This window comes from Pongo pygmaeus, chromosome 13, assembly GCF_028885625.2.
Source record: "Pongo pygmaeus isolate AG05252 chromosome 13, NHGRI_mPonPyg2-v2.0_pri, whole genome shotgun sequence".
Classification (NCBI taxonomy): domain Eukaryota; kingdom Metazoa; phylum Chordata; class Mammalia; order Primates; family Hominidae; genus Pongo; species Pongo pygmaeus.
In genome coordinates, this window is record NC_072386.2 from 74,264,209 (window position 1) to 74,277,877 (window position 13,669).

Here is a 13,669-nt window from a genome sequence, read left to right on the forward strand (position 1 = left end):
AAGGGGAGCAGATATTAAAACATACATGCACAAAATAATGGGATTTTTATTTAGCTTCTTGCAAGTCTTGAGTAACATAGTATTAATTGACCTTGAGATTTCATTCTTTTGTGACTCATTGCATTTGCTTTTGTGTTTCAGATTAATATAGAATATTTTAAAGAGTAATACAGCCAATTTTAATCTCTGGGAAGTTTATGCAAGACATAATTTATTTGTAAACTTTATAATAATATGTGAATTAAAGACCCTTGTTAGTTTGGGATGAATCTGACATAAGGGCTAAAATCACTTTTTCATTAGCCTTCTCCTGATCTCAGGTTTACACCTAAGAGATTCTTCACTCCAAAGTCTTCATTTCCAAGCACAACCTGCTGGGTGCTGCGCTTTTCTGAGGTCTCCTCCCTAGCTCTGCATCTAGCAGTGCTCATGATGCAATGATTTCCTGTCTGACTATCCCATTCCTATCCTTTGCAAAGTTCACATAGACCCATTTGAGCACACTTTTAGTGGCATACCAAGTTTAAGTGCCAAAGTTGTGTTTTAGTTCTTTCATCCAGAAAGAAAACATCAGCTGTTTCAAATTTTAGAGTCCAGCTTGGGCAACAAGAGAATTGTCATATCGTCGATTGTGTAGTAAGACACAGTGAGTGTCCAGCAATGTAAAATCAGTCTATAAATGAGAAGATTAAGACCAAAAGCATCGGGTTACAAACATCTCACTAAAGCCCATTAGCAGGCAGAGAGCTCTCTGCGGAGCTAGAAAATGAGACTTTTCCCTCCTTTCTGCCGCATACATTAATGCTGATCTCAGGAGCTCATTTTTGCACCCTTTGTGGCAGACAACCATATAATCAAAGGGTTCCCATTGCTAAATCATTTGAAAAGACAAGTAGAAATTAGCTTTAGCTAATTTAACTAGCCTTTGCCCCTCCTCCTGACCCTGAGGGTGAAGCACATTTTATCATTCATCCTTTGCGGGCTGGCTTATGCTGGCTCCCTTTCCTTTGGCAGTGATTTTAAGCAACCAAGTTCTTATTACAATTCTCAAATTTAAAATTAAGTTCTGATCACATCTTCTCAGGGCATACCTAAGAGGCACTGTTTATCCCCAGCCAAATAAATTGTTTCCTCAAGTGACTCATTCCTGAAAATGTTATTGTTTCTAATAACCAGCTCAAATATGTATTTTCATTAATCTTTTCTTTTACCTCCATTTCACACGTGTTGCTGCATGTCAGGCAGTTTCCACAAGGATCTGCCATGACATCATTGTGTGAGGTATGAAATTTTTTTTTTTTTTTTCTAATTTAAGAATTACTTTTACTCAGATGGTGGCTGGGCTGGGAAATGTTCCCCGTTGCCCTGGGAGTTTTAAGCCAAGGCTTGTGTGTGTGTGTGTGTGTGTGTGTGTGTGTGTTGGAAGGGTCTCTCATTGCCTGTTTCTGCTTATATAACACACACTGGTTTAGGTAGGTGGAGTCAGAATGGGAAGAGGAAGTTCCCTAAGTGTTTCTTGCATGCAAAGGTAAGCGGAGAATGCCCATCTGGGCACACAGGGCAAGGATGCAGTGGAGTGACCTCTCCTTTCCCCTCCAACTCACATGCTGGAGTTTAAAAACTGTATCAGGATGACAGAAACCAAGGGGCAAGACCACAGCTTCCTCCGGGGATCTTCTATAAACTGTAAGAACAAACACAGGTATTTTGTAGTTCTTTATCACAACGGGTCCTTTGCTGATGATTCTAGGTTTTATGACTGCTGTTTTATGTCCTACAAATAGTAACAGGCATTTCCCTTTGCCCTACACCACAGTAAGCCACTGGCCTAGACAAGAAGCAACTCTGCACTGCTTTTCAAACATCATCCTCCCTCTCGACCACAGGGACTATTTGGTTTCTATTCTACTTCTGGCCTTTCATATTCCTGATGGTGCATTGGATGAAACCCAGCAGCCAGGCGTGTGAACGTGGTTGAAAAGACCCATGGAGGACCAGCAACGCTTCCCCACAGCATGGGATGGTCCCCTCCTGAGATGGCCCACTGTCAGCGGGACTGGTACATGAGTTGTTTTCCCAGCTGAGGGGATGGGTCATAAGACCCACTTATACTTTTTGTCCTGGTCTCTTTTTAACTAACTACACAATTGTACAATCCCTGGCCAGGGTCCACGACTGAGGACAGAGTTTCCCTGTGTAGATTTTTTTTCTGCAGCAAACATTTGCACTGAGCTGTAGGAATAGACCGGGCTTGGCCACCATTTTTCCAATTCCAGTGGGATTATCCAGGCAAAAACTTCAGAAAACATGTGTGGGATTCTAGAGTAGGCCGAACAGGCTCATGACACATTCCCTGTCCTTACCAGATGCCAAGCACTGCATCCTGTCTGCTTCTTGAACAGCCCCTTCATTGTTTGTTCAGCTATTCTGCTGCATCTGCAGATAGCCCCGCCTGAGAAACAGCCTCAAACCAGAGGGAGAGGATGACGGCAAGCCTTAGAGAAACATGTAAGTCAAGGGTGGTGGTGGATGACTGTGAGGCATTTTCTTTTGCAAAAAATACCCAAACCAAAACAAGCAAAAAAACTACCAAATAACAATGATAGGTATTCATTACTAGGTTAAAAAATTGACTTATTGCAAATTCAAAGCACTATAAACAATCCCCATGTTTCTGTCTCTTTGGCTATAGTCAATATAGTTTGAAATGAGTCTGCTGAGACAAATGCTGATTTGGTGAATAAAAAAGGTAATCTGAGTTTTAGAAGTGGGGATATTCAGCCACATAGGACACGGAAAATAAGGAAGATTGAACTTGACATGTATCATCATCATGATCAAGACCAGGGAGATGCTGTCTCAAGGTCTTTCCAGCTTTTTAATCTATGCAAAAGTGTATACGATTTTTAGGGGGAGATGTTGGTCAAAGGATACAATATTTCAGTTAGACAGGAGGGATAAGTTCAAGAGATCTATTGTGCAATATGGTGACTATAGTTAATAACAATACATTGTATTTTTGAAAAAAACGCTGAGTAGATTTTAAATGTTCTCACCACAAAAATGATAACTTTGTGAGGTAATGCATGTGTTAATTAGCTAGATTTAGCCATTTCTTCACTCTGCAAAGTGAGGGGCATCATTGCAATTTGGGAGCCAGGACTTTGAGAGGCTAGTAAAGGGCAGAACTTGGATTTGGATCAGGAGCCACCTTCTATCAGCCTTGCTTGGGCTACTGTCCTGCCTTGAGTGGCTGCAGGTGGGAGCCTGGACCTCATGGATGAGGCATTTGTATCCAAGCAGAACTTGGTGGAAAGGTAGAAGGAAAGAAGTGAACCTTCTATGGCCTTAAACTTAAGATAGTACATGGGCAGGAATTCTATCTACTCTCTCCCACTTTTTTAATAATTGGAGGAGAGAGAATAGAGAAGCTGTAACTAGGTGCCCATGTGGTAAAACAGCATGTTGAAATGGACATTTTGGCTAAGGCCCTAGGATGACAGATGTAAGAGACCAAATAATGTGCCAGATGGAGAAGCAGATGTCGAAAGCAGGTAGCTGAGCACCAGTTAAAAGCCTACCTTCCACCCCCACATTGAGCAGTGAAGAAGGAAGGAATTAAGAAAGAGATTTCTTTGGCAAGAATCATTGGTATACTATGAATCCTAGTGCTACCCCCCAACAGAAAGGGGAGATACAGGCGCAACAAGTCCAATCAGTGAGCTTGATGTAGAGCCCCCACAGCTGGCTAGACAAGTGCCTGATTTATACCCAAAGAAAACAAAGCTTGCTGCCTGCCCTGGTGGTGGGAGTGACGGAGGGGCTGCTGGTGCCCTGGGCATGTCCTCCTAGAATTTATGGTGGTGAAGGGTACATGAGTCCTCAGGACCAGATGTAGCCACACCAGAGACAGGGCTGGCATTTTAGACCTTGTCCAAGAGGGCCATTAAAAAGGAAAACAGACTAATTGTTGATTTAGGTGGTAGTCACAGAGGCTTACTCACTTGAGACATTTCTAGTAACACGCTTATGATTTCTGCATTTAGAAGTTTGTTATATTTCAGCAAAATTTGCTATTAAGAAAATAGTGAAGAAGTGTCATGAGAGAGAAGTTAAAAGGATACATAGTGGATTCCTTGGGGCTGCAGAAAGAGTAGCAAAAAGTTGGAGAAGACATCAACTACACCAAAGGAATTTTAGGAGCTTGGTCCCCAGCAAAGCTCATGGAATCTCTCTCTGCGAGGAAGAGTCAGTTTTAAAAGCCCCCAGCCTGCTCTCAATGGGTCCTGCCTCCTTCCCTGCCTGCACCCCAACACTGGGGAAAGGAGAAACCTCTGTTAGCAAGTTGGAGAAAAGGAGTTGAGAAAGGAAGAGGATAGCCCGGCCCCCTTGCTGACTGCAGGTTTTTCTTTTTCTTTTTCTTTTTAACAGTAGATTCTAGCGAGGGGAGGGCAAATCCCTGAAACCTTGAATGAAGTTGGAAGCTTTTACTAGTTTGTGTGTTTGGAATTCTAAGTAGAAATTGAGACTGTGTTTTGTGACTCAAATGACTCTAAGATTTTCTATTACCTACGAGTGGCCAAAATGTCAAATCTTCATCCGGGGGCAGGGTGAAAACTAGACCTACTGAGAAAGTTAAAAGACAAGGGGAAAACACAATAAACCTGCTGTATTTTTACCTCCAAAATGTCCATTTATTCAATTTACTGGCTGTAGTAGTTTGAAAGCAAGGTTCTGTGATATCATTCCAGAGTTGAGAGTAACAAAAGCTGATAATTGTAAATGCAGCACTATCCAATGGAAATATAATGCAAATTATATGCGTGACTTAACAATTTTTTCTGGTAGATTCATTTAAAAAGTAAAATAAACAGATAAAATTAATTTTAATAATCTATTTTATTTAACCTAATAATATATTTTCATTTCACATTGTAATCAATATAAATGTTTTTAATGAAATATATTACATTCACTTTTTATTTTTTGTGCTTACCTTTTGAAATCTGGGGGAAATTTTATACTTTCAGCACATCTCAGTTGGACTAGCCACACATAAGGAACTCAGTAGCCTCGTGTGGCTGATGGCTGCCATATTGGACAGTGCACTTAGAGGGTTTGGATGGGGTGGAAAATTATCTCAGATTATGATAGGATTTCATGCTTGACAAACATTGAGGCAGTATCTCCAAAGTGAGCAAGAGGATGAGCTAAGATTCAGTCTTCACTTGCATTGGGTCTGATGAGTATACATCCAGATGGCTATTGGGCAGAAAAATAATGGGTGATGGAGGAGAGCTGAGAAGAGTCTTCATGAGCTGTGATGCCACCTTACACATTGCCACTGGAAACTGACCCTAAGCTAAACAGGAAGAGAAGAAATTGAAAGAAGACCTGATCCAAGGGAGTAAAAATAAATTCAGGACACTTTTCTGCAGAAATAACTACTGAGTTTAAGCATACATTAAAATGAACACAATATGCCCTCAAGGAGTTGTTACGGTCTGCACAAACCAGCATGCTTATCTGAAATAAGTGTCCTGTACTGGGCTTAGCATTATAAACAGAGTAAGTCCTACTATTGTTCTGGTTTTGCTGATGAGGAAATTGAGACTGAGATAATATGAACCAAACAACCAACTTCTTGTTGATTAAAACATTATCCCTGAGGAAACCCTGAGAATCACTGGGTACAAGAGTCCCCCTGCACAGACGAGGAATCTGGGCTGCAGAGAGGAGAAGCAGTTGCCCAAAGATTATACATAATCAGAGAGAGCTTCCTATGTTGTGTGTTAAGATTTCAGGGGCACCAAGATAGATTATTTGTCTCTTTAAAAAACTTACTAGAAAACAGAAGAACATGTTTTGTGTGTCAGTAACCTCCCTATAACTGGACCTTGACTACGGACAAGTAACCTGGACAGTGCATCCAGATTACTACAAAGAAGTTCACAGAATTGGGTTCAGGTTGAGCTAGAAGATTTCTGAGCTTTTTTTTTTTTTTTCCAACATAAAGATTGATGGTTTGATGGTATGAAGTTTTTAGCATTATGTGATCTCCGACTTGTACTATAGATCTAACTACAGGTGATGGTGAGAGTTGTGAGAATATTATATAGGCAAGGAAAATCGAGGCAGAGGCCAGAAGAATGGAGGTCTCAGCCTGACCCTCAGCAAGCTCTGAGGGTAATTTGGGCTTTAATTGGGTTCTTAATCCCTGATTCCCATGTACAAGGAAAATTCCAATGACAAGGAAAACTCCAATATGTGGGATCATCCTAAGCCCATCCCAAAGGCTTCATGATTCATCATGGCTAAATGGAGTTTGAACACTTTAAAATAAATGAAAATACTTCATTACATCTGAGCAAGTGGTATTTGAGTCAGGTATATGAGGGAGTAAAGAGATCACTTTTCATTTGTTTTTCTTTTTGCCTTTTTTTCTGAATCTGATTTTTATAAAATGGCTTTGAAGATAAATGATTTCTAAGGACTATTGCCCTCATGTGGGCTACGCAAATGCGTTAATAATTTGATCCTCTGTTTCCTCTCTGTAAAATCGTAGAATGCGATGAGATGAGCTTGAAATCACTTCTTGATTTAGTACAGTATGAACTTTCTATGCACATATGAATGCAAAGAATGGAAACATCTTACAAAATGCAAAAATAAAGATGAAATTTTTTTCAGAAAAAAATAATTTGCTAGAGAACAAAAGTGACAATGAGGCTTTTTGGTTTACCTTTTGTTCTGTTTTGCTTTGTTTTAAGATGTCAAGCCTTTTTTTGTATGGAGAGTGAAAAGTCTTGTTGGGATGGTGATGTGGCTGTGACCGATACTGCCGTGATCTCGCACACGTGAGCCAAAGTCTCGGGATGGTTTTGATGAGAAAATTGGGTGAAGGTTGGGGAGCAAGACCCGAGGTGCAGGAACACAGGTGTGCTGTGGCCAGAAGTGAGGCACGAGGAAAGAAGGGAAGGTGGAGGAATTGGAGGGTGAGAACACTGGTCATTTGCCAAGGGCATTGAGAAATTGGTACATATTCATTTTGGTTGATGGGTAGGGAGTTTTAAGAGAGAAATGTAGGGGTGTGAGAGGTGCTTTGTAAGGTGAGGAATTAGACTAAGAGGAGTTAGTCAAAATGGAACCAAAATACAACAACAGGAAAATAATTGGCTTGAAATAGAGGTCCAATAATTCTCAAATGTTGTTTAAAATTGCAGTTCTGTAGGAATTTTGAATACAAAAAATTCAGAAAGGTTGCATACCAGAGCTGTCCAATAAGGATATAGTATGAGCCACGTGTATAACTTAAAATTTTCTAGAAGCCACTATTAAAAAGTAAAAAAAAAAAAAAGCTGGAATTAATATTAATAGTATATTTAATTGAAAATAATATATAAAAATACTATTATCTAAATACATCATCTACATACAAGTATTAATGAGATATTTTACATTCCTTTTCTTATAGTAAAATATGTCTTCAAAATCTGGTGTGCACTTTGTACTTACAGCTCATCTTAATTTGTACTGGACACATTTCAAGTTCTCAATAGCTACATGTGGTTGGTGGCTGTTACATTGAACAGTGTAATTCTAGACAGCTTCCTCTGCATCATCACATTTTTGTCCTTTATTTAATAAACTTTAAAACAAAATATGATTACCTCTATGTAAAATTTCAAAATGGGCAATGCTAAACAATTGCTTGCTTAGGGATGTATAAGTAGGTGGTAGAATTAGAACAAAATGCAAGGAAACAATGATCACAAAGGTAAGGAGAGTGTTTCCTTTATTCCATGGAAGTAAAGAAGAAGAAAATTAAAATCTTCCCCAAATCTCATCAAGTAGAGACAACAACTGCTAACTTCCACTTGCACCTTTTTAGGAAGGGAAGAGCCTGGAAGGAAATGATGAGCAGGTTGCATAGAGGGTGACAGTGTGGTGCCTGCTGCGCTGGGGGCCCTGGGCATTGCCCATTGAATGGAGTTTTTCGAAGTCAGACTTGTACTACATCAAGGTCTCAGACAAAAGAAAGTGGGAGCATTTGAAATAGGAGAGAAAGGCAGACAATAACAGACCCTTGGCCAAATCTGATGATGAGCATTCCCATGGGACAACACCCTAAAAGAAAATAAAACAATTAAAGACATTGACTTTTTTTTCTCTTTCAGACATGAACTTAACTAATTTCCTGGAATTTTCAAAAGAATTTACTGGAAAAGAAAAGCAACAAAACAAGCCAATAACCTCACAAAACCATTAGGTACTCAGGGTTTCTGGAAGGGCAGCTCTAAGTGCACAGTCTATATCCAATTTGCGCTGTCATCTTGGAATGGGAAGAACGTTGGAATGACAAGTTAGATTGAAAAGCTGTTAAAAGCCAGAAAAATAACGAGTGTCTAATCCATAAATGGAAAACTGTCAGTCCCTTATGTCTTTCTAAGACTTGGCTTCATGGTAATTCAAGCACAACTCCTGAGTTTTCAACCACCCCTTAATTGCACAGAAAATAAACCATTCAGAGAAGAGGAACAATGGACCTCACTTTGGTGTCTGCAGTGGGTAAATTTGGATAATATAATTTATTTAGGAGATCTGTACAGAGGTATGCATCTACAGATGTAAAACCTGGCTGGTGATTTTGGAAGTTAAATCCCTTTGCTTTATGATGATGACCTTCAATGACCTTGCTCTGGGCATCACACTGGAACGTGTATCCCTGGATAACAAAAAGATCCCTGGGAAAATTATCACTCTGCTGCCTGTATCCCACCCTCCCCTGCTTACTATCAAGGATTTGTGTCTGAGTAGTTGGCCTCCTAGGCTAAGAGAGCTGTCTCAAAGCTTGGGGTTTCCATGGCTTCTCTTTCTCCATGCTGAGATCTGGGAACCCCAATGAAGTCTAAATGGCAGCTGGTGGTTGTTGGTTACGTTAAGGGAAAGCCTCAGAGAAACGTGGAATGTATAAAAGCTACTACAGCATGGAAGCCAGCGGATCCCCTCTGATTCTGGACTCAAACACTGTAGGAGCCCTCTGTCATGCCATAAAAACAGCTGTGAGCAGCAAGCCTGGGGACACAGATTTGCATCGACAACTCACGCACTCACAGCAGTCTTAGGAACGCCGGCTTTTGATATCTCGGTAAAGGCTTCTTGCTGAGAAGTTTCCAGTGCTATGCCAAGTAGATCAGAGAGGTGTTTTCTTCTCTGCCTATCTCACTGCAGCCTTGACCATGTAGCTGAGGATGGTTAGACCTCAGAAATGAGGTCTGCTCCATCAAGTCTCCATCAATGCCCTGCTCTATTTATCCTCCCCCTGCTGGGCATCCTGGCTTCTTTTATTGCTGCCCATGTAGATGCACTCAGAAAGGCACACACTATTGCCTGCTGCAGAAATATTCACAGTTCCTGGAAAACCAAGTCAACAGAGCATGCAGTGGGGATGTCAAAAGAGCATCAGGGAGGACTTAGAGCTTGGGCTCTGACCTTGACTCTGGCATGACCTCACTGAATGACCTTGGGCAAGACTCATCACCTCTCAAGGGTTCAGAGAAACTGGGGTGAACTAGTATGATGGCTTCAAAACTGGGCTCTTGGGGAACATAGTGGCATGTGACTGTGGTCCCAGCTACTTGGAGGCTGAAGCAGGAGGATTGCTTGAGCCCGGGAGTTTGAGGCTGCAGTGAGCTATGATTGCACCACTGCATTCTAGCCTGGGTGACAAAGTGAGACCCTGTCTCAAAAAAAACCAAAACACAAAAACAAAAGCAAAAACAACCCCTGGTCTCTTGGCTCTTTGGAGTCTGCTCAGGGGGCTGCTGGGAAGTGGAGACAGGGCAGAGAGAGGGGCATTCTAGCATCTTTAAACCATCCCAAGCAGAGCAGGTCCACTTTGGTGTGTTCACTGTTTTACTTACTGGGGTTCCTGAAAAGCTTTTATTTGAGGAAAGGGTTACAAGGCTTAAACGTTTTCAAAACCACTTAAGTAGATGATCTCCCACTTACCAAGTTCTGATTATATGATTTTCCCTGATTGTTAGTTTTGGGACATTTTGCAAAGTGTTTTGTTGATGGCTGATGTAGCAGGCTCTTGAATGAATTTTGCATTCAATAATTATTTTTCATTAATAGCATATATTAAAGACTATAAAGAGACAGATAATGACTTTTTGTCACTTCTTCTAGAAGATGGCTGTTGTCTTAGGGATGATATTAGTGGCCAGCTCACTAATGGTTGGAACATATAATTAGAACTCGAGAATCTGGTGCTTGTCATGACTGTGCCACTAACCATGGCTTTGAACACATCATTCACTGTTTTGGGAGGGAGGAAGTATATGGTATGATTAAGAACTTGAGACATGAACCTAGATTGCCTGGGTTCAAATCCCAGCTCCGTCACTTATGAGCTGTATATTTTTGGACAAGTTACTTCATTTCCATGCTTCAGTGTTTTTTTTTTTTTTTCTGTAAAATGGAGATGATAATACTGCTTACATCATTGGGCTGTCATGAGAGTTGAGTTAACTCATGCAAAATGATTAATGGAGAACCTAGAAGAAATTGCATTCCTCATAAACATTAGCCATGGTTATCTTTTGGGTCTTTTTTTTGGTCATGTATAATATGAAGGGTTGGGTTGGGTACCTGATGGATAAAGTCAATGACTTCATTAGACTGCAGACCTCTAGGTTCAGAATTGTATTCTTAGGGTCTGGAACAGGGCCTGGCAAACAGCAGGTGCTTAGTATATTCTTGTTGACTAAATGACTAAAATTCTGCTTTTCTCATAAAAACTGTGTAAGAACCTATTTGCAGAAATGTTACCTCATAAAATTAAAAACATTCAGAGTGCTAAGATGAATAAATTGAGAGCATAAAACTTTTAGCCAGGGTCCAGTCATAAAAATGGAAAAGCTCAAGCCACAAATAGTTCAATGGACACAATTGAATATGGGGAGCTAGTTATAAAGAGGCCAGGAGAGCTAGAAAGCCATGGTGAGGCTGCCCAGAGATTAGCCACTACCACCCCTAGGTGGGTGGAGGAAAAGTGAGGAACAGTGCTCCCGGGACTGTGGAGGGAGGTGCGCTCTAGCCCTGCTGGATTTGCAGGCTGACCAGAGAGCTCTCCCACCTCCAGACTCCCACTGGTGCCTCCTATTGGCTAAATCCATCTCCTAAATCCATCCAGTAGAGCATCATGGCCTTAAAAACAAAAGATGTCAGTTACAAGGAGTGGGTCAGGAGTATTGTTTTCACTGAGGCAAGAGAAGATGGGAATTGTGGTTTGCAGGTGTCAGCCTCCCTGCTCCACTCCAACAGTTATCCAGAGAGGTGCACGGGAGGACAAGGAATGGATCTGGGGACAATGGGCCCAGGCCCAGGACCCCAACCAGGGGGTGTGTAGTAGTCACGTTCTAGATGAGGTGGTTGGCAAACTATGGCCCTTGGGTGGCATCCAGCCTGCTGCCCATTTTTATAAATAAAGTTTTATTGGAACACAGCCACACCCACTCATTTCCATACTGTCTATGGCTGCTTTTGTGCTACAATAGCATAGTTTAGTTGTAACAGAGACCACGTATCCCCGCTAACCCTAAAACATTTAGTATCTGGCCCTTTACAGAAAACATTTGCCAATCTCTGTTCTAGATCACGTCTGATCCTCACAACCACCTGCTAGGTAAGTATTTTTACCCTTCTTTTACAAATAAGGAATAGGCTCAGAGATGTATCTGACTTGTCTGAGGATGAGCACACTAGGCCAGAATGGAATCTGCATTTCATCTTCATCGGATCTTTTACCAATTTCCAACTCCTTCCATTGCACCCCTCTGCCTTCCTAATTTAAGGAATCTGGTCATGGTGACAGGTGCCCCACATATCTTCCTGCACCTTCTGAGCCATCCTCGGCCCCTGCACCTCTGCTGAAACAAAAGTATACCTTGGTTTGCTATCTCTCCGTGACATGTCTATGTCCCCTCATCTCACTGTCAAATTCACAGAATACGCAGGAATTGAAGATTGTCTGAATTGGTAGCAGCCTTGGGTCATTTCCTAGGAGTGACTTAGAAATGTTCTGCAGCTTGAAGCTGCTTGTTAGACTGTCCTTTCCAGGTAGGCAGCTGATCCTTAAGAAACTCACTTTTTTCCTTTCTCCTTGTTTGCACAGTCATCACAACTAAGCAATAATAGCAAAAGATTTGGGAGAACGTCTCTGACATAATGGAAATCAATGTTAAAATGAGATTGGCTTTACAAAATAAACAGTATAGTCAACTCTTTAGGAATGCTTCTCCTGTAAAGCTAAGTACACCTGGCTGATGGAAAAACAATCCCTTCAGAATGGAATATTATTGCCAACACTTCCCTGCATTGCTTGGAGATTCATCTTAGGCAACAGTATTTATGAGTCAATCTGTGTAGTCTTTGTATAACAACAATAGCAGCAGGAAAAAGCTCTTAGAATCCATGTGAATTTATGTTTACTGGAAATTCCGAGTACTGTAAGCTAGACACTGCTTGCATTTGCTTTGTTCACACAGATGGCAAAAATTGCAGCTCTGGGAAGGACTTAGAGAGGTAAATAGAATGCTTGTGAGATTAATAAAATGAGGATTTACATGTGATGACACAAAAAAGGCAGCACCATGGCTATAGTATTATTTGACTTAGCATTTAGCCGACACAGGTATTTTTATAATGTATAATGTGCTCTCTTGCCTCAGTGAAAACAGTACGCCTGACCCGCTCCTCGTAGGGTAACTGACACCATTTGTGTTTTTAAGGCTGTGATGAAGCTCTACTGGCCACCCAGTCCCTCTTCCCATGACCATTAGAGGTTTGGAATGACTTAGCCTGCACTGCAGGGAGCTGGCAGATGGCTGTGGCCACAGGAGGGACTGCGGGGGTGCCTGTAACCTCAGGGCAGGCAGCAAGCACTTGCTTCTAAGGGGCTCTGGAGTTCAGGAATCTATTTCCATTTTGGGGATCCTGGGTAAATGTCTAAACCCCTAGATACAGAAGTTCACAACTATTTCATAAGAAGCAATATGGTGGTGTAGGAAAAGCTTGGGCTTCAGAGGCCAAAAGACATGAGTTTGAATCCTGCCGTGGTTAGCCAATCCTCTCATGAATCTGATCCCCTTTCCAGGCCTGAGAGGGAGGTGGGGAGGCCTATATGACAACTGAATAATAGCCCTCAAAGATAACTAAGTCCTAATCTCTGGGATCTCGGAATGTTACCTTATATGGAAGAAGGTCCTGTGTGGATGTGGTTAAGTGAAAGGTTTTGACATGGGGAGATTATCCTGGGTGATCTGAACGGGCACTAAATAAAATCACAAGAATCCTTCTAAGAAGGAAGTGGAGGGATATTTGACACAGAAGAGGAAGAAGACACTGTGACCACAATGGAAGCAGGAGGAGACGTGAAGATGCCACACAATTGCTTTTGAAGATGGAGGAAAGGACCACGGAGCCCAGGAGCACAAGGAATGCAGCAGCCTCCAAGTGAGAAAAGGCAGAGAAACAGGTTCTCTGCCCACCAGACTCTGGAGAGACTGTGGCGCTACTGACGTCATGATTTTAGGTCAGTGAATTTGACTTCTGACTTCTGTCCTCCAGAACTGTAAGTGAGTAACTGTGAGCTGCTGTAAGCCAC

At 41.5% G+C, this 13,669-nt stretch overlaps 1 long non-coding RNA gene across 1 annotated transcript; it reads left to right on the plus strand.

Annotated features, from left to right (window-relative positions):
* The first annotated feature begins 771 nt into the window (after positions 1 to 771).
* On the plus strand, positions 772 to 10,192 carry LOC129044089 (uncharacterized). Its single transcript, XR_008504603.1, has 4 exons — positions 772 to 2,059; positions 2,367 to 2,508; positions 6,771 to 6,857; positions 8,178 to 10,192. It is a non-coding gene; the product is annotated as an uncharacterized LOC129044089 (long non-coding RNA).
* Positions 10,193 to 13,669: the final 3,477 nt, after the last annotated feature.